Here is a 27,041-nt window from a genome sequence, read left to right on the forward strand (position 1 = left end):
CTTTCCTGTGATTTTTTAACCTTTTCTAATTCACAAATTTTGTTTCCCTGCATCTCCTGTGAATTCTTTATTTTTTCCAACTCCAATTTTATAACTTCTCTTTCCTTTCCCCATTTTTCTTCAAACTCTCTTAATTTTTTAATAGGCTTTTCTAGGAGAGAGTTATGTGATGGGGGGCAGGAACTGTTCTCCTTTACGCTGTTATCTGCTGACTCTCTGCTGTTAACTTTGCCGGGGTTGGATACCCACTCTTTCTCTTTTCTGTTGAAACTCCAGATTCTCTTCAGCTGGTAAGTTGTGCTTCCAATCCTTGTGGTTTCTATCAGTCCAGCGCTATTTTTGAGGCTGATTTAACTAACTGGTAATGAGGGAAGAAGGGAGCTCACAGAATCGTGTGTATCTTCTCTACCATTTTGGCTCTGCCCACTCCTCTAATTTTTTTTTTTCATAAAACCAACTCTAAATATCATTTATTAGTTCTATAATTATCTTACTTTTAATTTTCTTAATCTCCCCTTTTATTTTCAGAATTTCAAATTTGATATGTAAGGTTTATTCTTATCACAATTCGATATTTAAACATGTAATTTTAACAAAAGAAGTTAATAATTTAGACTATTGAAGCAATTAAAACACATAAAACTCCCTATATTTTCAGTCAAAGCTCTGTCCATACATACATGTACATGTACAAAAATGGTGCTCAAAAGTATTTTATGGCTATGGATTCTTGCTGAGTACTTTGCATGGTGTAACCAATGCATGTCATTTTTATACTGCTACAAATACTAAAAAAATGTATCATATATAAACAAGATGCAAATGATGGTAGTTTGGGGCATTTTTCCCTTTCATTAATGGCTTATTTTATTCTATTAAATGTTAAATATCCTGCCTTGCTATATGATGATTTTTTTAATATCATTGAAATGCTTGGTTTTTTCATATATGCTGGCTGCTGTGCCCTCATGGGATCCCCTAGACAGTATGAAGGTTTCACCCATGACATTCTTCTTTGCAGTCATTTGTCTTCCAACCTCTTGCTGACTTTTTACCACACTATGAAGTTCTTTTTGAGGGACCTGCACAAGCTGTGCTGGGCCTTCATGTCCTCTTTTGGAGAGTTTTTCTATCAAGACAGAGGCATCTTCTTTGCTCATCAAATGCTCATATCTAATTGTAGATTGCATTCCTTGTTTTTAAGTTGGATACAATATGCCTTCAAAATTTTGTCTTAGTTCATGATTATTTACACTCTTAAAGATTTCTTCAGCTGAATGCCCTTGAATATCAGGGTGGTTCTTCCTCATACTTTTTATTATCCTCTTTAGGAATTTCTTTATCATATGCATGTGTTTCTTTTCCAGGTTCAATCAGTTTAAAAGTCAGAAAAGAAGGGATACCATGATCAGCTGTAAGACCACTTATGCTGCAGATATTCCAAAATGCCCTTGGGTGGGGATTATCATATTTCCACTTTAATACAAAAGTCATAATCATCTTTGATGGAAAGTTATGATTGTTCATGACTGTCACTGTTTTCTGTTAATAAATAATCTTTGGGCAGAATATGGCTTTTTGCTAAAGTCCAACTAGCAACGTGACGAAGCTTGATTAGCACCATTATTCTGATGATCATACTATATTTGTCCATTGTTGCCTATGATAACCACAACTGAATTGTTTTTCTTTCCATCATTCAAAAGTTTGAAAGAAAATTCCAACAACATTCCAATTATCACCTGATTCAAATACAGGATCTTCCAAGCCTTAATTTTCTGCATACCAGATTGCTAGGCCATCAGCTCCAATTCATCCTCTTCCTCCAACTCAAAATGTCATCTCATGCTTTTGTCTTCAGCCATATTTATCCTTTTTGGATTTCAAAGATGGAGCTATATTGATCAACAAATTATTGCATTTCCCTCAGAGGACCAAAAGGCTATTGTTCTGTTACTCTGCACCAAATGTGACCCTTTTAGATTTACTTTTACTAAAATCAGTGTTAGGGCTGTAGGATGAGAGTGGTTATAGGAGTTCTACAACCTGATATGGAGTCCTCACAGCCCTTAGTTTGCCTTAAATGAGAGGAAAAGATAATGATTAATGTTGGAAAGGATATGGAAAAACTGGGACACTACTGCAGTTGATGGAGTTGTGAAATTAACCAACATTTCTGGAGAGCAATTTGCAACTAAACCCAAAGGCTACCAACTGTGCATACCCTTTGGCCCAGCTGTACCATTATTGGCTCTATAGACCAAAGAAATCATAAAGTAGGGAAAAGTATTCACATGTACAAAAATGTTTGTAGCAATTCATATTATGATGAAAAAAAATGGAAAATGAGTAGATACTTATCAATTGGGAATGACTGAATATGTCATGTATATGAAAATAGATTATTGTTGTTCTATAAAAATGATGAAAAAGCTGATTTTGGAAGGGCCTGGAAAGATTTACTTGCACTGATGCTGAATGAAGTAAGCAGAATCAGGAAAACATTGTACAATAAGAATTTTTTGGCTGAGTGATAAGTAGTTCTAGGCACTTCCTCTTGGAATTGGAATTTAGTAGATATCTTCCAAAAGTAGTTTTGGACTTTTGGCAATTTTTTATTTAAAATACTTATTTTTGCTAATTTAAATTCTCAGTTCATTTTGTTTTATACTGGTAGCAAATATAAGTTCTCTCAGTGCTCTCTAATTAACAATGCCCATGAATATAGAAGCATATTCAAACCTAAGTTACAGATTTGATTATAGTCACACTCCTCTTTAAAGCAATTGGGGTTAAGTGACTTACCCAGGATCACACAGCTATGGCATGTCCAAGGCCAGATTTGAATTCCAGTTTTCCTGACTCTAGGGTCAGTGCTATACATATATATATATATATATATATATATATATATATATATATATATATATATATATATATACACACACACATATATATATATATTCTGCTATTTAGATGCCTTTTTAATACACACACACACACACATTTATATATATATATATATATATATATATATATATATATATATATATATATATATATATATATATAAACAAACCTTTGTTTTTAAAAATATTTTCCCAATTTGTTACTTCCCTTCTAATCTTGTTTGCATTAGTATTATTTGTACAGAAACTTTTTAGTTTGATGTAATCAAAATCTTCTATTTTGTGATCAATAATGATCTCTAGTTCTCCTCTGGTCATAAATTCCTTCCTCCTCCACAAGTCTGAGAGGTAGATTATCCTCTGTTCCTCTAATCTATTTATTATCTCCCTCTTTATGCCTAAATCATGGACCCATTTTGATCTTATCTTGGTATATGGTGTTAAGTGTGGATCCATATCTAATTTCTGCCATACTAATTTCCAGTTTTCCCAACAGTTTTTTCCGAATAATGAATTTTTATCCCTAATGTTGGAATCTTTGGGTTTGTCAAAGATTAGGTTGCTATATATGTACCCTTTTTTGTCTTTTGTATCTAATCTGTTCCACTGATCTACCGGTCTATTTCTTAGCCAATATCAAATGGTTTTGGTGACTGCTGCTATATAATATAGCTTTAGATAAGGTACACTTAGACCACCTTCCTCTGAGTTTTTTTTTCATTAGTTCCCTTGCAATTCTCAACCTTTTATTCTTCCATATGAATTTTGTTGTTATTTTTTCTAGGTCATTGAAATAGTTTCTTGGGAGTCTGATTGGTATAGCACTAAATAAATAGACTAGTTTGGGGAGTATTGTCATCTTTATTATATTCGCTCGGCCTATCCAAGAGCACTGAATGTCTTTCCAATTATTTGAATCTGATTTTATTTTTGTGGCAAGTGTTTTGTAATTTTTCTCATATAATTCCTGACTTTTCTTTGGTAGATGGATTCCCAAATACTTTATACTCTCAACATTTGTTTGGAATGGAATTTCTCTTTGTATCTCTTGCTGTTGCATTTTGTTAATGATATATAAAAATGCCGAGGATTTATGTGGATTTATTTTGTATCCTGCCACTTTGCTGAAATTTTGAATTATTTCTAGTAGCTTTTTAGCAGAGTCTTTGGGGTTCTCTAAGTATACCATCATGTCATCTGCAAAAAGTGATAGTTTAATTTCCTCATTTCCTACTCTAATTCCTTGAATCTCTTTCTCGGCTCTTATTGCCGAGGCTAGCATTTCTAGTACTATATTGAATAGTAATGGTGATAGTGGGCAACCTTGTTTCACTCCCGATCTTATTGGGAAAGGTTGCAGTTTATTTCTATTGCATATTATGCTTACTGACGGTCGTAAATATATGCTCCTGATTATTCTAAGGAATAGGCCATTTATTCCTATACTCTCAAGCATTTTTAGTAGGAATGGATGTTGGATTTTATCAAATGCTTTTTTGGCATCTATTGAGATGAAAATATTGTTTTTATTCCTTTGATTATTAATATGGTCAATTATACTAATAGTTTTCGTAATATTAAATCAGCCCTGCATTCCTGGTATAAATACTACTTGATCACAGTGTATTATCTTTGGCATGATTTTATGAAGTCTTTTTGCTAATATCTTATTTAAGATTTTAGCATCAATATTCATTAAGGAAATTGGTCTATAATTTTCTTTCTCAGTTTTTGATCGACCTGGTTTAGGTATCAGTACCATGTCTGTGTCATAAAAGGAGTTTGGTAGGACTCTTTCATCCCCTATTTTTTCAAATAGTTTATATAACATTGGGGATAATTGTTCTTTAAATGTTTGGTAGAATTCACATGTAAATCCATCTGGTCCTGGGGATTTTTTCCTGGGGAGTTGATTAATAGCTTGTTCTATTTCTTCTTCTGAAATTGGACTATTTAAGCAATTTATCTCCTCCTCTCTTCATCTAGGGAGCCTATATTTTTGGAGAAAGTCATCTATTTTACTTAAGTTATCAAATTTGTTGGCATAAAGTTGGGCAAAGTAACTCCTTATTATTTCTCTCATTTCCTCTTCATTGGTGGAAAGATTCCCCTTTTCATTTGTAAGACTAACAATTTGATTTTTCCTCTTTCCTTTTTCTGATTAAATTTACCAAAGGTTTATCTATTTTATTGGCTTTTTCATAAAACCAACTTTTGGTTTTATTTATTAATTCAATAGTTTTTAGTTTTCAATATTATTGATTTCTCTTTTTAATTTTTGTATTTCAAGTTTGATTTTTGTTTGGGGGGTTTTAATTTGGTCTTTTTCTAGCTTTTTAAGTTTCAGGCCCAATTCGTTAATCTTCTCTTTCCCTATTTTGTTCAAGCAAGCCTCTAAAGATATAAAATTTCCCCTTATTACTGCTTTAGCTGCATCCCACATATTTTGGTATAATGTCTCATCATTGTCATTATCTTGGGTGAAATTATTAATTGTTTCTTTAACCCCACAGACTCTGCTAAAAAGCTATTAGAAATAATTTAGAATTTTAGCAAAGTTGCAGGATACAAAATAAATCCACATATATCCTCAGCATTTTTATGTATCACCAACAAAATGCAACAGCAAGAAATACAAAGAGAAATTCCATTTCAAACAAATGTTGAGAGTATAACATATTTGGGGATCCATCTACCAAAGAATAGTCAGGAATTATATGATCAAAATAATGAAACACTTGCCACAAAAATAAAGTCAGATTTAAATAGTTGGAAAGACATTAAGTGCTCTATGATAGGCCGAGCGAATATAATAAAGATGACAATACTCCCCAAACTAATATATTTATTTAGTTCTATACCAATCAGGCTCTCAAGAAACTATTTTAATGACCTAGAAAAAATAACAACAAAATTCACATGGGAGAATAAAAGGTCGAGAATTGCAAGGGAACTAATGAAAAAAAAGTCAGATTAAAGTGGTCTAGGTGTACCTGATCTAAAGCTATATTATATAGCAGCAGTCACCAAAACCATTTGGTATTGGCTAAGAAATATACCGGTATATCAGTGGAACAGATTAGATACAAAGCACAATAAAGGGTACATCTATAGCAATCTAATCTTTGACAAACCCAAAGATACCAACATTAGGGATAAAAATTCATTATTTGGAAAAAACTGTTAGGAAAACTGGAAATGAGTATGGTAGAAATTAGATATGGATCCACACTTAACACCATATACCAACATAAGATCAAAATGTGTCCATGATTTAGGCATAAAGAATGAGATCATAAATAGATTAGAGGATCAGGGAATAGTCTACCTCTCAGACCTGTCTAGGGAGAAGGAATTTATGACCAGAGGAGAACTAGAGATCATTATTGATCACAAAAAAGAAGATTTTGATTACATCAAACTAAAAAGTTTCTGTACAAACAATACTAATGCAAACAAGATTAGAATAGAAGTAACAAATTGGGAAAACATTTTTTAAAGTAAAGGTTCTGACAAAGGTCTCATTTCCAAAATATATAGAGAACTGACCCTAATTTATAAGAAATCAAACCATTCTCCAATTGATTTATGGTCAAAGGATATGAACAGACAATTCTCAAATCATGAAATTGAAATTATAACCTCTCATATGGGAGTTGTGAAAGAATCCAACCATTCTGGAGAGCAATCTGGAATTATGCCCAAAAAGTTATCAAAATGTGCATACCCTTTGACCCAGCCATACTACTACTGGGCTTATACCCCAAGGAACTACTAGAGAAGGGAAAGGGTCCTGTATGTGCCAAAATGTTTGTGGCAGCCCTTTTCATAGTGGCTAGAAGCTGGAAGATGAATGGATGTCCATCAATTGGAGAATGGTTGGGTAAATTATGGTATATGAATGTTATGGAATATTATTGTTCTATAAGAAATGACCAACAGGAGAAATACAGAGAGGCTTGGAGAGACTTACATCAACTGATGCTGAGTGAAACGAGCAGAACCAGAAGATCATTATACACTTCAACAATGATACTGTACGAGGATGTATTCTGATGGAAGTGGAAATCTTCAACATAGAGAAGAGCTAATCCAATTCCAATTGATTAATGATGGACAGAAGCAGCTACATCCAGAAAAGGAACACTGGGAAATGAATGTAAACTGTTATTTTTACCTTCTGAATCCAATTCTTCCTGTGCAACAAAAAATTCGGTTCTACACACATATATTGTATCTAAATTATACTGTAATATATTTAACATATATAAGACTGCTTGCCATCTGGGGGAGGGGGTTGGGGGAGGAAGGGAAAAAATCTGAATAGAAGTAAGTGCAAGGGATAATGTTGTAAAAAATTACCCATGCATATGTATTGTCAAAAATGTTATAATTATAAAATAAAATAAAAAAATTAAAAAAAAAATAACCTCTCATATGAAAGTGTTCCAAATCACTACTGATCAGAGAAATGTAATTTAAGACAACTCTGAGATACCACTACACACCTGTCAGATTGGCTAAGAGACAGGAACAAATAATGATCAATGTTGGAGAGGATGTGGGAAAACTGGGACACTAATACATTGTTGGTGGAGTTGTGAAAATATCCAACCATTCTGGAACTATGCCCAAAAAGTTATCAAACTGTGCATACCCTTTAATCCAGCATTGCTGCCATTGGGCTTATATCCCCAAAAAAAATACTGAGGAGGGGAAAGGGACCTGTATGTGACAAAATGTTTTCGTAGTGGCTAGAAACTGGAAGATGAATGGATGGCTATCAATTGGAGAATGTTTGGGTAAATTATGGTATATGAAGGTTATGGAATAATAATGTTCTGTAAGAAATGACCAGCAGGATGAATACAGAGAAGCTTGGAGAGACTTACATCAACTGATCAATGATGGACAGAAACAACACTGGAAAGTGAATGTAAATTGTTACCACTACTGTCTATCTACCCAGGTTACTTATACCTTCGGAATCTAATATTTAATGTGCAACAAGAAAATTGGATTTACACACATATATTGTATCTATGTTATACTGTAACTTATGTAAAATGTATGGGATTGCCTGTCATCTAGGGGTGGGAGTAGAGGGAGGGAGGAGATAATTTGAAAAAATGATCACAAGTGATAATGTTATAAAAATATGCATATATACTGTCAAAAAATTTTATGACTGTTTTTAAAAAAAGAAATAAGAAAATAAGGTAATAGGATAGAGTGTGGTATAGAAAATAGTATAGGTTAGATAAGATGTGTAGTTTAATGGAAATGGAATAAAGAGGGAGAAGAAAAAGTGGGAGGAAATTCGAACACTAGGGGAATTTAAGTAATTTAAATGGAGGCAGAGCCAAGAATGGAGAATAAAGTAGGAAATCACCAGAATCCTTCCTCATAACCCTCCAAATATCTTAAACACTGACTCCAAACATATTTTAGATTATCACAAGCATAAAAAGATGGGATGATTTTTTATTTTTTATTTTTGTAGCTGAAGATAACTTAGAAGATCAGCAACATGGCAAAAGAGAAGTATGGCCTAGCAGATCAACAATTCATTAATGTATTGTTCACAAGAAGTACACTTGAAACATTAAATATTTCAAGGATTCAGAAAGAAACAATTCAAGTATAGTGGAGTAATAGACACTGTTACACAAGATTTAATGGTTTCTATATTAAAGGATAAGAAGGCTTGGAAGATGATATTCTAAGAGCAATGGAGATAGAATTATAACCGAGAATCACCTACCCACAAAAACTGAGTATAAAACTTCAAGGTGAAATGTGGATAATCAATGAAATAGAAGACTTTCAACATCCATAATGAAAAAAACTGGAGCTAAATAGAAAATTTTACTTTCAAATGCAGGCCTGAGGATAAACATAAAGAAATAATCAGGAAAGTAAAATAGTGTAAAGGACTTCATCTGGTTACCTTCCTACATTGGAGAATGATTCTTATAACTCACAAAAGTTTCCCATTATTTTGGAAGATATGAGAATATATAGACAGATGGCACAGGTATGAGTTGAATATAAAGGGACAATTTTACATAAATATTACATATATATATATATATATATATATATATACACACACACATACGTGTATATGTATGTTCATATATTTATATATACACACATACATATTTGTAAGCATATATATATATATATATATATATATATATATATATATATATATATGTATGTATGTAATTGAGGGGTAAGAGAGGAAAGCACTGGGAGAAAGGGAATGGGATAGGTACACAAAACTGGTAAGAAAAACATTTTTTTTAGTGGAAGGGGAAGAGAAATGATTGAATCTACTATCATGAAAATTGGCTCAAATAGAACAAGCACACAACTAAATATAACAATCAATCTTAGCCTGCTGGAAATTAGGAGAGGAAGGGGATATGAGAATGGAAGAGGATGATAGAAGGGAGGACACATTGAGGCATGAGGTAGGAAGGAAAAAAAATTAAAAGAAACAGGGTGGAAAGGTAGAGAAAATAGGATAAATAGGGGTGAATACAGTTAGCAGTAGTCATTGTACAAAAAAAAATTAAACCAAATTTTTCTGATAAAGATTTCATTTCTCAAACATATAGGCAACTAAGTCAAATTTATTTTTAAAATGTCATTTCTCAATTGACAAATCATCCAAAGATATGAACGTTCATAGTCACATAAAACGAGTGAGTCATTTTCCAATATTTATAGTTACAACATCTATATCTATCTATCCACCTATACATATATACACATCCACATATCTACAATTTTCAGGAACAATGTGGGAATTTGTTTTGCTTGACCTTGCAAATTCTTTACATATTTTGCATGTGTATAATGGTTTGCTTGCTATCTGCTCAATCAGATCTTCCTATCTTCCTAAGTCTAAATCTGGTCTCAAACACTTACTGTGTGACCCTGGACAAGTCATTTAGTCTTGATTGCCTCAGTTTCCTTATATGTTAAATGAGCTGGAAAAGTAAACAGCAAAATCCTCCAATACCTCTGCCAAAAAAATCCCAAATGGGATAATGGAGAAATGAACACAACTGAAAATTGACTAAAACAGCACTAAATTCCTCATTAGCCTATGACTTCTTTGAGATCAAACACAGTTTTGTGTTATTTTTTTTCATCTATACTCCCATTATTTGTCTAACATTAACCAGAATACAGAAATTTCTTAATATATGTTCATTGACTGTCTAATTGATTTGTTATAAAGGTTATCTCTTAAATTGAAGTAAGTGTGTGGAAAGGACAGTATCATTCTTTTTTATTTTTTTTTAATTTTAATAGTTTTTATTTACCAGATATATGAATGGGAAATTTTACAACATTGACAATTGCCAAACCTTTCATTCTAATTTTCCCCTCCCCCCACAGATGGCAAGTTGACTAATACATTTTAAATATGTTAGTGTATAAATTAAATACAATACATGTATACATGTCCAAACAGTTGTTTTGATGTACAAAAAAATAAAAAATAAAAAAACCAGACTTTGAAATAGTATAGAATTAGCCTCAGGACAGTCATATTCTAATGTGACTTTTTCTGATAGCTTGGAAATGAAGCTGCATTACTAAATATTATTCTTAACTTTGTAAGGTTATGAAACTGGTAAATGATAAAATATCTCTCCCAGCTAGGCCGGACTTGACAAGCTTTGACAGAATCTGACGATCATCAACTAAATTTTTAAAAATTTTTTCAATTATTAAACAAACTATCTCATTGAATTGGCTATTAAAATATTCAAATATCAGACTAGTAGAGACATAGTATCAGAGGATATGCGTTCTGATGTTGGCTCTAATGCTATATGATTTGTCTGCTGTAGATTATTAACTAGATCATTTCATTGCTCTAGATCACAGTTTTAATATTTATAATAACATGTCTGTTCTGACTCTAGAGCCATAGAATGAAGTGAATATCTTTATCAAAAATAATAACAATCATTTATAGAAATTAAGAAATGGACTTATAAGAAGTCATTTGATCTATCTCCTTAATTTAATTTATAGGGGAATAAATCAGGCCTGATAGAGCTGCAGTAATTTGCTCTAAGTTTCAAAAGAAATATGTTTCAGAAAAGGATTTCAATCTATGTCCTTTCCTTTGTCAAGGATATAAGGATTTCTTTCCACTATAAGATTCTGCTTCCCTAGGGTTGCAAAGCTATTCAAGTAAAGAATCTCATTTGTGCCTCATAAAAAAGTTCTGAAGGAGTGGCTCCGCGTATTATTATTCTAATTTTGCAATCATTGAAAAGAAGCTTAGAGAATAAGAATAATTGTCCAAAGAGCCAGGATTTTGACCCAGGTCTCTCAAATTCCAAGTCCATTATATATAATCAATAAAAAAGAAATGATAGCTTCCAAAATGGTATTATTTAAACTGCTACTTCTCTTACATTTTCTTCTGTTTGGATACAAATGAGTAATTTGTTCAGTCAAGACATAGATTTTCCAAGAAATTTTCTGTTTTTTAAATTAGTAAATTATGGAGATCTAGTAAAATCAAATATAATTAAACTTAAATAATAGTAAGAAATGGGTTATATAATAGGGGATATTAGGAAAATAATAATATTTTATTTTATTTATTAGATGAAAATCCTATATCTCAATAACCATGGTTATTATGGCAACTCTTGCCAACTCTTATGATGTATTAAAGCTCATTCATTTTTAACCCCAACATTTTCAGAATTATTTCCTAGAGCTTAAAGTCAGGGAACTTTCCAAGTTCTGGAACACACTACAAAAAATGATATATTTCATCCAATTTGAAATGTTTGAATATTGAGGTAGATTTTCAACTATTCCTTTAAGAGAGAGTGTATGTGTTTCTATCTGGAATCTAGGTGGGATTCTTTGCATCCACTTCTATAACTTCATTATAAAGTGAGGTAAAGGAAGTCATTACAAAAAAGGAAGACAACTTAAATAGTGAATGATAGAATATGTAACAATTAAATAGTTTGCAATTTTATATTAAAACATAGTACAAATATCCTTTAATATTTTTTATTGATATGTGCTCTGACATTACAAGCAATTATTGATTACTATTTCATTAAATGTTTATTATAAGAAAGTAAAGCAATTAAGCAAAGTTTAAAAAAAAGATCTTATCCAAAAATTAATGCAATATTGCTTATCTCTAGTGTACTTAATATCTTGATTTAAAAAAAAAAATCTACTTTCTTTCTTTTGCATTGCCAAACTCTAGTGAAAAACTTATAAAAGTATAACTAAATCTGAGTATCTTCAAGCAATACAGATTTCCTCACATTTGGTCTGGTGTGTGATTGGCTCAGATAGCAATTGTGTCTGCTTTGAACATCTTTTCTTTTCTTTTCTTTTCTTTTCTTTTCTTTTCTTTTCTTTTCTTTTCTTTTCTTTTCTCTTTTTTTTTCTTTTCTCTTCTTTTCTCTTCTTTTCCCTTCTTTTCTTTTCTTTTCCTTTTTTTGTGGACTAGGTAAGAGAAGACATTATTTGTGTCATTTGCCTTAGCTTATATTAATTATTGAATGGGTTTTTTTGTGCCAAACTGAAACATGGGAAAGACCTTAGCTTAAAAAGGCAGAAGTCTCCAATTTATCTAGGGCTATCTCCACTTGTTCTTATCTGATGACTCTGGAGGAGAAAATGAGGCTCTTTTGTACAGCCCTTCCTTCACTTAAATACAATTCAGTTGTAAATCATGACATCACCTTCTTGATGATATGGTCCTCTTTAAGAATGAGGGACAAACAATAATAGAAACAATAAACCTCTTGGTTTCATTCACATATAGGAAAGGAAAAGTTAGAATGGAGAGTCTTCAAGATTCTTTCCAGTCCTAAACTTATGTTCATATTATCTAGTGGCAAACTTTGTTTATCAATTAGTATCAAATAAGTAAAAGGAAATTATTATGCATATGTGTATAGATATACATGCATGTATATGTGTATGTGCATATGAGTATGTATACTTATGTGTATATGTGCATTCCCTATGAAGGTAGCATTTTCATTTGATTCTCATACTAATCTGTATTTCTTTTTTTTTTTTTTTTGCTATAGGGAACTATTGGGTAGGAAAAAACAATCTACAGTCTTCATTAACATCTAATTTGTAACCTTTTTTTCAAAACTATTTTCTATTTTTTTTACATTGCATAATCATCATGTGCCCCATTCTCTGCCTTCCATATTCCCATACCATATGATAGAGAGAAAAAAATGTCTATAGAACTAATCAATACTTTGAAAACTTTCTAATACATGTAATATATAAGACTTTTGGATTTCCAAGAACATGAAGGCTGTAAGATGGGGGAATGGGTATATTTTTCCAGGGCTTCTCATTAAATTCCTTCTTGATTTTCATAATTTTTTTTAAATTTACTTTTAATTTTTTGGTGTAGTATTCTTTCCATTTGCACTTCTGTGGTTAGCATGTATATTGTTTTCTTGGCTCTGTGTATTTCATTCTGCATCAGTTGCTACCAATCTGTCATGCAACCTTTAGTCTTAGAGAGTCGCTGGTGAACTGAGAGGTCACTCAATTTACCTAAGGGTCCCAGAATCAGCAGATGTAGGAATTAAGATTTAAACTAACATCTTTCTAACATGGTCATCACTATATCTTCTAAACTCTGCCACAGCTAAATTTAAACATACATATTATGAATTAGTTTTTATTGATTATGTGATTATTTATCAACATTCTTGTTTCCTCCTCTGGTAAAATGTAGGTTCTTTAAGGACAGGTATGACTTGATTTATATCTATGTCATCAATGCCCATAACAGTGCCTGTCACAACGTAGGCATGTAATAATATTTGGTGATTTTTTTTTTAACTTTTCATTTTTACTAATATATTTATTTGTATCAGATAGCTATGAAGATAAGAGGGACATCCAACTTGTTATAATTATTATTCTGAGAGTAACAAGTACCACATTTCATTTTTATTGAACCCAATGTCATTATGACAAGCATTCTATTACAAGAAATGAAAATCAAGCAAAATTCTGGGGGTTTAAAACCATAAAAAGCCTGTCTCCATATTGTGATGTTAACAGACTAATTTCCTAGACTGTCCCTCCACTTTGAAATATACCATTAGACATCCGGGATTCTTACTTTAATTTTCTTTAAACAAATATAGGAAACATGCATAATACTGGACATCCAAATGGAATATAAATTTAAACTGAAAATAAAAACATCAATTGCAGAAAGCACTACTGCTTTTTAAAACATGTCACTCCCTGAGGTTCATATTCTTCAGAGTCTTAAATTCTCAGCATTCTATCTGATCTTTAGCAAAAGTATTCTGTATATACATATATATATATATATATATATATATATATATATATATATATATATATATATATATATATATATATATATATATATATATATATATATATATATATATATATATATATATATATATATATATATATATATATATATATATATATATATATATAATTCCTTTGGTTCATTTGAACATGAATAAACGCAAGCACCAAGTTCCTGAAAGTGAAATAAAAGAATGAGAATTTGTCATCTGGTTGTTTGTTTGTTTGTTTGTTTTTTCTCATATGAATGCATTTAAGAATTTGTGCTTCAGGTACATGTGTGAAAGGGAAAAAAAAAAAAAAAAAAAACACTGGCCAAAATAAAGAATGTAGAAATGAAGTAATGCCCTTAAGTGGTAAACCAGCAACAATCAACATAGTAGCACACAAACTATGTTTTAACTTTCCTATTTGTAGACTGTTTTTTTATAAAATTATCTCTTTCTTGTTATTTTTACATGATAAGGGGGGAAAGTCGCTGTAGCTCCCAGATTTTTCTTTTTCCTCCAAGTCATGGAATAATACAGGTCCTGTCAGCTTGTTGCTGCCATAATATTTTCCCTCAGGAAAAGAAACTATTTTCACTCTCTAAAGTTAGCAGAATGTGAAATCACTTCTGATTAGTGTTCTCCTATTTCATCTTGGTTCAATTAGTGGAGGATATTGTAGTTGTGAATTACCTGTCATCCAAGCTTTTCTAGTGTGTTTACAGTGGTAAATGAAAAATATGCAAAGAATATTCTATATTTGGAAATCTCACAAGTTATTAAAAATGTACAATGATTTGCAAGACTATTAGCAATATGAAATAGTTCCTTTACCAACCAGGATGTTTTTATCTAGGTTTTTTTTTAATTGTGCCATCAGCTTATCCATACTTTCAATAATGAAACCACCCTCAAATATTTGATCATTTTCCATACTTTAACCATCCAGTTCAATCAATCAACAGCAAGTATAAGGATCCGTATTAAATATAAATGTAGACTTAATTCTTTGATTTTTTGAAATGCATACTTTATTCTGTTGATAATCTAAAAATTTGAAAAAGTAATATTTTATTTGTTCTTTTTTTTTCTTTAAAAGGAACTAAGAAATTAATTGTCTTATACATTTCTTTGGATCTGAAAAAATAATTAATGTGGTAATCAAACAACAACAACAAACAAACAAATAACAAAAAAAAAAAAAAAGATTCATAATATTAAAATACAATGCCATTAACTAATGCAGGTTTTATTTGAAACTTAAATAGTCAGTCTTGAGGAATAAGCTTTGGCCTTTGAAGATATATATGTTGAAATAAAGTTTTAAAAAGTCTATTTTCAGTCGAAATCATGTCATTTGAAACAAGAAGAGTTCAGGGTTTAATACTTCTAATGATTTATGGGACAACACAATCCATTGAAGAAAGATTTGGACTTGGGAGTTTGGGTCTAAATTATGCCTTTGACATGCCACTATATGACAATGGGGCAACCATTCCTACTCTCTGAGCTTCTTCCCTATGGCTGTCAGGTGAAAATAATACCTAGACCTACTCTTTCAAAAGTTTGTAGTGAGGCACAAATGAGATAATGCTCTCAAATAGCTTTACAATACTAGAGAAACAAAATCTTTTAGGAATAAAGGGAAAGGAAACGGGTTGAAATCTTTCCAAGACTCTTTTTATCTTTGAGACTTTAAGGAAATAATTTCCACTACATCAGGCCTGATATATCAACCCATAAACTGAAATAGTTAGACTTGGTGAGTTCTATGGATTTGTCTTGATCCATGACCCTTTGAGTTCTATAATGGTTGTTATTATTGTTAACAAAAGCAATTTCTTCTATGGATGAGATATCTAGAGTCAGAATGATCATATTTTTATATAAATGATAGAACTTTGGCCAAGGAAAATTAAATATTCTTGTCTAACTCCCTCAGCACACAAGACAAAACATCAGAGCCAATATGGGGACCCATAAACACTGACACAATGTCTTTGTCTAATAGCATAGTTTAAATCCCTCAAAAAGTTTTACAAGACAATCTGCTGAAACAGTGTGGTTACAAAAACAATCACACTTGATGATGTGCAGATACTGTCAAGTTTTGCAAGTCTGTACCAAAGGAGAGTCAGGAATTATATGAGCAAAATTACAAAACACTTGCCACAAAAATAAAGTCAGATTTAAATAATTGGAAAGACATTCAATGTTCTTGGATAGGCCGAGCGAATATAATAAAGATGACAATACTCCCCAAACTAATCTATTTATTTAGTGCTATACCAATCAGACTCCCAAGAAACTATTTTAATGACCTAGAAAAAATAACAACAAAATTCATATGGAAGAATAAAAGGTCGAGAATTGCAAGGGAACTAATGAAAAAAAAGTCAGAGGAAGGTGGTCTAAGTGTACCTGATTTAAAGCTATATTATAAAGCAACAGTCACCAAAACCATTTGGTATTGGCTAAGAAATAGACTAGTTGATCAGTGGCATAGGTTAGGTTCACAGGGCAAGATAGTGAATAAAAATAGCAATCTAATCTTTGACAAACACAAAGATCCCAAATTTTGGGATAAGAATTCATTATTTGACAAAAACTGCTGGGAAAACTGGAAATTAGTATGGCAGAAACTAGGCATGGACCCACATTTAACACCACATACTAAGATTAGATCAAAATGGGTCCAAGATTTAGGCATAAAGAACGAAATCATAAATAAATTGGAGGAACATGGGATGGTTTACCTCTCAGACTTGTGGAGGAGGAAGGAGTTTGTGTCCAAGGGAGAACTAGAGACCATTATTGATCACAAAATAGAACATTTTGATTACACCAAATTAAAAAGTTTCTGCACAAACAAAACTAATGCAAACAAGATTAGAAGGGAAGTAACAAATTGGGAAAAAATTTTTACAGTTAAAGGTTCCGATAAAGGCCTCATCTCCAAAATATACAGAGAATTGACTTTAATTTATAAGAAATCAAGCCATTCTCCAATTGATAAATGGTCAAAGGATATGAACAGACAATTTTCAGATGATGAAATTAAAACTATTTCCACTCATATGAAAGAGTGTTCCAAATCACTATTGATCAGAGAAATGCAAATTAAGACAACTCTGAGGTATCATTACACACCTGTCAGATTGGCTAAGATGACAGGAACAAATAACGATGAATGTTGGAGGGGCTGTGGGAAAACTGGGACACTGATGCATTGTTGGTGGAGTTGTGAAAGAATCCAACCATTCTGGAGAGCAATCTGGAATTATGCCCAAAAAGTTATCAAAATGTGCATACCCTTTGACCCAGCCATACTACTACTGGGCTTATACCCCAAGGAACTACTAGAGAAGGGAAAGGGTCCTGTATGTGCCAAAATGTTTGTGGCAGCCCTTTTCATAGTGGCTAGAAGCTGGAAGATGAATGGATGTCCATCAATTGGAGAATGGTTGGGTAAACTATGGTATATGAATGTTATGGAATATTATTGTTCTATAAGAAATGACCAACAGGAAGAATACAAAGAGGCTTGGAGAGACTTACATCAACTGATGCTGAGTGAAACGAGCAGAACCAGAAGATCATTATACACTTCAACAATGATACTGTACGAGGATGTATGCTGATGGAAGTGGATTTCTTCAACATAGAGAAGAGCTAATCCAATTCCAATTGATTAATGATGGACAGAACCAGCTACATCCAGAAAAGGAACACTGGGAAATGAATGTAAACTGTTATTTTTACCTTCTGAATCCAATTCTTCCTGTGCAACAAAAAATTCGGTTCTACACACATATATTGTATCTAGAATATACTGTAATATATTTAACATATATAAGACTGCTTGCCATCTGGGGGAGGGGGTTGGGGGAGGAAGGGAAAAAATCTGAATAGAAGTAAGTGCAAGGGATAATGTTGTAAAAAATTACCCATGCATATTTACTGTCAAAAAAATGTTATAATTATAAAATAAAATAAAAAATTAAAAAAAAAAAAAAAAAAAAAGTTTTGCAAGTCTGTACTAGCAGAAATAGATAGGTGTCATTTACCTGTTCCTATTTTAATTATTTTTTCTCTTTCCTTTTTATTAAAGTTTTTATTTACAAAACATTGGTAATTTTTAAAAATTGACTCTTTGAAAGTCTTCACTCCAAAGTATCCCCTTCTTCCTCCCACTCCCTCTCCTAGATAGCAGGATATGTATAAATATGTTAAAATACATGTTAAATGCAATATATGTATACATCTATCTCTCCAGAATGGTTGTATCCATTTACAATTACACCAACAATGTATCAGTGCTCCAGTTTTCCCACATCTCCTTCAACATTCCTCATTATCTTTTCTATTATCTTAACCAATTTGTGAAGTGTGTAGTGGTATCACAGAGTTATCTTAATTTGCATTTTTCTGATCAATAGTGATTTGGAGTACCTTTCTATATAACTACAAATAGTTTCAATTTCTTTATCTGAAAATTATCTATTCATACCCTTTGGCTATTTATCAGTTGGAGAATGGTTTAAATGCTAATAAATTTGAATCAATTCTCTATATATTTTAAAAATGAAGCTTTTATCAGAATATTTGAATGTAATTTCCCAGTCCATTGTTTCCCTTCTAGTTTTGTCTGCATTAGTTTTTTTTTAATATTTTATAATTTAATTTATCTAGTTCTGAGAGTGCAAGGTTGAGATCCTTCTCTATTACAGTTTTGCTGAATAAATCTTCTTGAACATCTCTTAACTTCTCCTTTAGGAATTTAGATGCTATAACACTTCATGCATATATGTTTATTAATAATATTGCTTCATTATCTATGGTACTCTTTAGCAATATATTGTTTCCTTGCTTATTTCTTTTAATAAGATCAATCTTTGCTTTTGCTTGATCTGAACTCAGGATAGCTACCCCTGCTTTTTGACTTCACCTGAAGCATAATAGATTCTGCTCCAACCTTTTACCTTTACTCTATATGTAACTCTCTGCTTTACATGTGTTTCTTGTAAACATCAAATTATAGGATTCTGACTTTTAATCCAGTCTGCTATCCACTTACGTTTTATGGGTGAATTCACCTTATTCACCTTAATGGTTAAAACTATTAATTCTGTATTTCCTGCCATCTTATTTATCCCAAATTATACTTTTTTCTTTCTTTTTTCCCCTTTCATCCCCAATATTTTACTTATAAGCATTATTTACCTCAAGCAGCCCTTCCCCTTTAGAGACCTCCCTCATTCTTATAGATTTCCCCTACTATTTCTGTTTTCCCTTCTATTTAGACTGCCCTTTCCCTTTTCACCTTTCCCCTTCTACTTACTTTTCTATAAGGTGAGAGAAGTTTATTAGTGAAACCAAATATGTCTAATATTTTCTCTTTGAGCTAAATCTAATGAAAGTAAGATTCACACAGTGTTCTTACTCCTCCCTTCTTTCCTCAATTATAATAGGTTTTCTTTGCTTCTTCCTGAGATGTAATTTCCCTCATTTTACTCCCATTTTCCCCTTTTTCCAGCTCTAGTTTCTTTTTTTTAATATTATAACCATGAAATCAAATTATACAGGTGCTCTATATGTATACTCATAACGGAGATATAGGACTCAAGAGTTCTTTTCTTATAACCTTTTTATGCTTCTTTTGAGTTCTATATTTGGAAATCAAATTTTTGTTTAGCTCTAGTTTTTTTTTTTTTTTTTTTTTTTTTTTTTCATTAGAAACAAATGGAATACATCTGTTTCATTGAATGTCCATCTTCTTCCCTGGAAGAAAATGCTCTCAGTTTGGTAGGTTAATTTATTCTTGGCTGCATTCCAAGTTCCTTTGTTTTTTTCAGAATATAAGATTCCAGACCCTCTGATTGTTTAACATGAAAGCTGCTAGATCCTGGGTAATCTTTATTGTGACTCTACGGTATTTGAATTGTTTCTTTCTGGCTGCTTATATAATATTTTCCTTGGTCTGACAGTTCTGAAATTTAGCTATTTTATTTCTTGGAGTTTTAATTTTGGGGTCTCTTTCAGGAGGTGTTCAGTGAATTCTTGCAATGGCTATTTTGCGTTCTGTTTCTGTGACATTCAGGCAGTTCTCTTTGATGATTTCCTGAAAAATAGTGTCTAGGCTCTTTTTTTCATCCTGGTTTTCTGGAACTCCAATAATCTTTAGATTGTCTCTCTTAAATCTATTTTCCAGGTTTTCCCAATGAGATATTTTCTATTTTTTTTTCATTTCTTTTGGTTTTGTTTGACTGATTTTTGATATCTCATTGAGTCATTCATTTCAATTTGTTCAATTCTGATATTGATTGAATTATTTTCTTCATTTACTTTTTTACTTCTTTTTGTATTTGTCCAAATTAATTTTTAAATAAGTTAATTTGTTCTATATTTTTCCCATTTCACAAACTCTGTTTTTCAGGGAGTTGTTTTCTTTTTCCATTTTGTCAAATCTATCTTTTTGTAAGATATATGCTTTTTTCCATTTCACTAAATCTGTTTTGTGTGCCCTTTTCCAAACACTCTTTTAAAGTTCTCATTTCCTTTCCCTATTTTTCTTTTAGCTCTCTTTTAAAATACTTTTTAATTTCTTCTAGGATGTGTGATGGGGACCAATTTGTATCACACATTGGGGCTTCAAAAGGAGATGATCTCCTTTTAGTCTTTTCAGAGTTTGAAATCTGTTCCTCTTTTTTATTATAGAAACTATCAATGGTCAGAGTTCTTGTTACTTTTTTACTCAAAAAATATGTTAAGGTCTACTTTTAGAGCAGAGGAGGTTTTCCAAGCTTCCTCTACAAGCCACAGCTTCCACTATATGTCGCCCAGGCTGTGCTGGGTCAGTAAAGACTCACTCTTGGTCCTGGGTAAGCATGGCCAGATCCTGTGAAACTCTAGCACTTTGGGGTTCACTCTTTGCCTTTTTCATTTGAGTTAGATGTAGTAACTACTACATGTTAGTAGATGTTAGATCTCTGCTGATCTACTGGCTTGCAGCCAGGCCAGAGTAGCCAACACACAGTGCTGTAGATTTCTCTCCTTTCTTTTACAAAGAGCTCCCACCATTCTAGGTCTGCAATGCTACACAAGCATCTATGCTAGCCCTACTTGCACTTGGCCCACCTCCTTTCATACCCCATTAAAACATAACATTTTTGTTGATTTTCGAAATCACTGTCCAGACAACCTGAGTTCTCACTTAGTAATCCTAACACATTATGATCTCTTTTGGAATTTTCTTGGTAGAGAAATACTGGAGTGACTTGTCATATCACTTTTTTGCTCATTTCATGCCTAGGGACACTAAGGCAAACAAGATTAAATGACTTGCCTAGGATAACATAGCTAATAAATGTTTGTCTTTAGATTTGAACTCAGAAAGGTGAGTCTTCCTAACTTCAGACATGGCACTTTCTCCACTGAACCACCTCTGTGCTTGGGAAGATAACATGCAAACCCATATGCACATATTGAACATATATGGAATATGCAAAGCAAAGCAGAACAAAAACTCACATTATTCATAAAAAAGTGTGCCTGTATATCCACCCAGATATTCATAATACATATACACATATATGTGTATTATATATGTATATGCATGTATATTACTTATATGTATATGTATATATAATATATAGTATATATAAGATGTGTTTGTGTGAATGCATGTATTTTGTTTCACTCCTGTGTCAAAAATTAGGTAAAAAAGTTTCTTCAACAAAATTCTCAATTTCAAAACATATAAGTAATTGATCCTAATTCATAAGATCCATTCCTCAATTAATAAATTATCTCTCATCATGCTAAAACCAAAAATGAAAGTTTCTTCTCTCCATACTTACATTTTGTAAATATATTCAAAATAATTAAGGAGAGAAAGAACAGGGATTACCAAAAAGTGCAAGAAAATGGGTTTAAAGGTAAACCGTGCCTTAGTCATGCCTTAAATTATCTGCAATTAAAACAACATTTTGGGGGGGGGGAAAGAATATGTGCATTAGATATTTTTGGGTATAGCCAACTATTGACACAATGCGCTATTAAATTAACAAAGACAGACAAACACACACACACACACACACACACACACACACACACACACACACACACACACATTGACAGAGAGAGAAACACAAAGACAGAGAAAGAGGAACTAAAAATGAGTGGTGATCCAAGAAAAAGTGAAAAGGTGAAAACATAATGTAATAGGGAGGAATTGAACCAGAAAAGACTAATGTTATTGAAATCAAAGAAAAGAAATCATCTGGGTAAAAGGAGTGGTTCATCAAATACTACAGACACTTATTTGTGGTATGTGATTTATTTTTGATTGTCCTGGAGAAAGTAGCTTCTTTTGAATGGTAGGATCACAAGCTAGATTACAAGAGAATGAGGAATGGTGAAGATATACTGGAGACAAGCTTTTAAAGCTTCATCCTCTCTAAAATACCACTTTCTCTAAACAATACAAAGAATAATCTTGTGCTAAGAAAACGTTGAAAAATTAAGAAAAATCACTTCCCTCTAGTTAATATATTGAGCCCAGGATATAAATTTCTGGCTATTGCCTGAGGTAATCAATCAATCAATCAATCAATCAATCTATAATCACTTTTATAAGACTTGTATCTAAGATAATAAGTGGTGGGTTTGTGAAACAAAAAAGAATGTCTTCCTTCAAAGGGCTTCTGTTCTTATACTGTAATGGCATACACACGTACATATATGTATGCAAACTGGTATACCATATGTCAATATCTATCTACATGTATATGTTTTGTATATATATGTATATATATAAATATATGTGTGTGTGTATAAATAAAGACATTCACACAAACCTACATATGTAAAACACTATAATAATGTAATTTACGAGTAATGTCTTAAATATAGAAAGGTGATTTTTAAATAAATCACTGATTCTAAGGGTTAGAGATTTGGAGTCTATTATAGGTTTTTATAAGAGGCTTTTTATAAAATGCTTTTATCTAAGAAGAAATACCCCCAAATTGAGAATACAGTGTTATGATATGTGAGGAACACAAAGGACACCAATCTAATTATACAAGGGAAGCCTTCCTGGTGCTCCTCTCACATATTATATAATAATATTGGAGAGAATAAAGTTGGTTTAGACTTATGCTATAAAGGACTTTTTAAAAATTATGTTTGACTATAAAGTAATAGAAGGAAAGTGGATATTGAATAAGCAAGTTAAATAATCAGATATTCAATTTAGGAAAATCACTGTGGTATGTCTGTTAAAAAACAGATGGAGGATCAGCTAAGATAGCCCAGTGGTTTGAGCACTAATCCTGAAATCAAGAGGACCTGAATTCAAATCTAGCCTCAGACATTTGGTGATGCAGTATTAAAAATATGAAATTAGTAACTAGAGACGAGTGTGCTTATATCTCCAAATATGCACACGGATTGATGGATATAAATATATGCATATATACACATACATTTGTAGACATTAAATGTAAATGGGAATGCTTTATATATTATATAACTGTGTAAGATGAATGGTATACTTATATGTATTTTGTATATTGTGTATTTATGTTTTCCTATAAATGTTACTATTAGATTAGTTGTCAGAAGATAGTTAAACAGATGAGAATTTAGAGATTAGCAAGAGAGAGTGTAAGAGATCAGAAAATAAAAGAAAGCTTGTAAGAAAAATGGTGGCATTAACATATATTTGCAAGGGGGATAACATAGGTGATGAATCTAAAAAAAATGACTAATTAGGAGCAGACAGATAGGAAGAGTATAAAGAGAGAAAAATATTTTAAAAAATTAAACAAAAAAGAATCCATGAATGAAGAGTTGCCATTAGTTCCAAATGTCATAGAGAGACTGAAATAGGTGAGAACTGAGAAAAGGCCAGAAATTTTTCAATTAGAAAAATACTGGTAACTTTGAAGACAAATGTTTTAGTTTAATGATAAGATTTTGAAGGATTCAGAATTCAAAAAGAGAAAAGAAATTGAAGATAATAAGTAAAAGCACTGACTAAAATTCAAGTTTTCAGTGTTCATTGTAGAGAGGTTAATTCCCCCCAATCTCAAGAAAGATCCATTTCTGGACTGTATCTCACATTATTTTGCTTATGAGGTGAAGATTTAAATCATCTAATACTTCTTACTGACTTTAACAAATTTGTTCTAAATAAATCTTTTTGTGTATGTTATGAAACACAAGTAATTTGCATTTTCAACAAGGGTAAAAATGATTAATAAAGATCAAATAATTAATTATGATCTGACTATCCCAAATAAGAAATCCAATCCAATAACCAATAATTTAGATATTGTTTAATTAAATAACTATAGAGGGTCAAAGCTAAAATGGCAGAGATAGACAAACCTTTATTTGAGTTTTTTTTCTATCTTCCTTCAGATCAACATTGGATCAAGCCTCTGAACTGGTGATGGAGTGACAGAACACACACATTTTTCGAATGTAACACATTTCCTGCAGAAGATATTTGGGAAGAACTTCAGAAAACCTGTTTTACTCAGTAACCAGGGAGGATACCAAATTCAGGCACAGTGTAGGGAACCAAGGCAGTGTGGTATCCTGGTATGGGGGACCTGCTGGGAGATGTTTAGCCAAAATACAACAGTTTTGGCTACTCTGTCCTAATTCAGAAGTCACCAAATCAGCAGACTAACTGTGAGAACTCCAACAACAACAAAAGGCAAATAGTGAATGCCTTAACCAAGAATAACATGAGACTTGGCCATGCCCACATAGCTTGGCAAGAAAGTAAGGGTCACCTGCCCCAGGGCTATAAAAGCTGCTGTTACCTGTAAAGGAAGCTCCATTCTCCCCTTTGCCTAAGAACAGACTTCAACCTTTTAAAAAATAAGGAAAAAAACAAAAAGATAGCTTTTCTGGAGACAGACAAGAACACACTTTAAATCCTGAGGACATTAAAAGCAGATCTTTTCTGGATGATCTGAGTCCCAACAGTGATAAAAATTGATCCCTGTCTCACAAGGCTTTCATAGAAGAAGTCAAAAATAATGCAGAAAGGAAATGAAAACATTGCAAGACAGTATATAAAAGAAAACACAAAAATTATCTGAAGGAAACTTTTAAAAATAGATATAGGCAAATGAAAAATCATATATTTTATGCAATACCTACAAAATAGATTTGACAAAATGAATAAAGAAAGTGATTCATTGAAAAACAGAATTTGTGAAATGGAAAAAAAGAAAAAAAGCTAATGAACACAACAACCCATTTAAAAGTTAAATTGGCCAAATGCAAAAGGAGATAAAAAGCTAACTGTAGAAACTAATTTATTAAAATTAACAACTGAACAAATGGAAGTGAATGATTCAATGAGACATCAAGAATCAGTGATACAAAACCAAAAATGTGGGGGGAAAATGTAAAATACCTCATTGGAAAAAAAAATGACCTGGAAAGTAGATCCTGGAGGGACAATCTAAGAATTATATGATTTCTTGAAAACCCTGATGAATAAAAAGGCCTAGACAATATCTTTCAGGAAATCATTAAAGAACATTTTACAACCAGAGGGTAAAATATTCATTGGAAGAATTTAAATTTAAGAATTAAAAAAGATTAAAGAATTTCTGATGAAAAGATCTGAGCTGAACAGAAAATTTGATCTTCAAATACAAAATTCAAAAGAAGCAAAAGAAGGGGGGTAAATCCATTCCTTTTAAAAGTTAAAAAGTTTACTTCTTTTTATGGAAATTTAATATGTTGGGGCAGAGTCAAGATGGTGGAGAAGATACACGCAAATTTCTAAGCTCCCTCTTATCCTCAATACCAACTATTTAACTCAGCCTCAAAAATAATGCTGGACTGGTAAAAAGCACAAAGCTTAGAAGCACAACTTAACAGCTGAAAAGAATCTAGAATTTCATCAGAAAAGGTCTTTCCTGAGGGGTGGAGAAAAAGACTGGCACAGACAGGGTTAGACTAAAGGCTAGCATATTGTGCCAAATGGGCTGGGGATGCCACTGGAGTTAGAAAAGCTACTGAGACAGAGGAATCTGGCATAGGCTGATAACTCTACTCTGCTTGTAAAACAGCAGATAAGCAGAGAAATCAAAGCCACTTTAAAAAAAAAAAAAAATATATATATATATATATATATATATATATATATATATATATATATATATATATATATACCAGAACCTATAACTAAGTCAAACAGGAAGTGACTTAACACCAATTGTGGCATGGCTGTGTAACCACCTTCTGCTGTCCTGGGCTTTTCCTTGGGGCAGTTAAGAACCTGCACAGCAGGGGACACAGTCGGGTGTAGCCTCTAATCTACATAGTGTAGGGCTCGGCTTCAGGCAGTTGAACTTCCACAGCAGCGAAACTCCCACAGAATTGACTGTGCTTCCCCGGCAGAGACACTTCCGGTCTGTGTTCCAGGGCTTTTCTCTGTTCAGCTGCTAATATACATGGCCCCATGGGGCGTTTTGGCCCATGTTGTGACACTTTCACTGTTCAGCCCCTAGCCTCAGGGCAGCCACTAGGCCACACAGCGGGGGTTTTTCACTGGGCACTCCTTGCAGTGCAGCTGTGCTAACCACCTCTGAATCACTTCTAGTGGGAAGGGGACACTCTCCCAGAGATCCCTCTTAGCCCATTCATAAGACTGATGCAATCCATCCTATCCCTGTTATGCAAGGAAGCTGGTAAATATCTTACACTA

At 32.3% G+C, this 27,041-nt stretch overlaps 1 pseudogene; it reads right to left on the reverse strand.

Moving 5' to 3' along the window:
• Positions 1-703: 703 nt before the first annotated feature.
• Positions 704-26,797, reverse strand: LOC141562320 (protein ERGIC-53 pseudogene; annotated as a pseudogene).
• Between the last annotated feature and the right edge of the window lie 244 nt (positions 26,798-27,041).

This window comes from Sminthopsis crassicaudata, chromosome 3 (genome assembly GCF_048593235.1).
Source record: "Sminthopsis crassicaudata isolate SCR6 chromosome 3, ASM4859323v1, whole genome shotgun sequence".
Classification (NCBI taxonomy): Eukaryota; Metazoa; Chordata; class Mammalia; order Dasyuromorphia; family Dasyuridae; genus Sminthopsis; species Sminthopsis crassicaudata.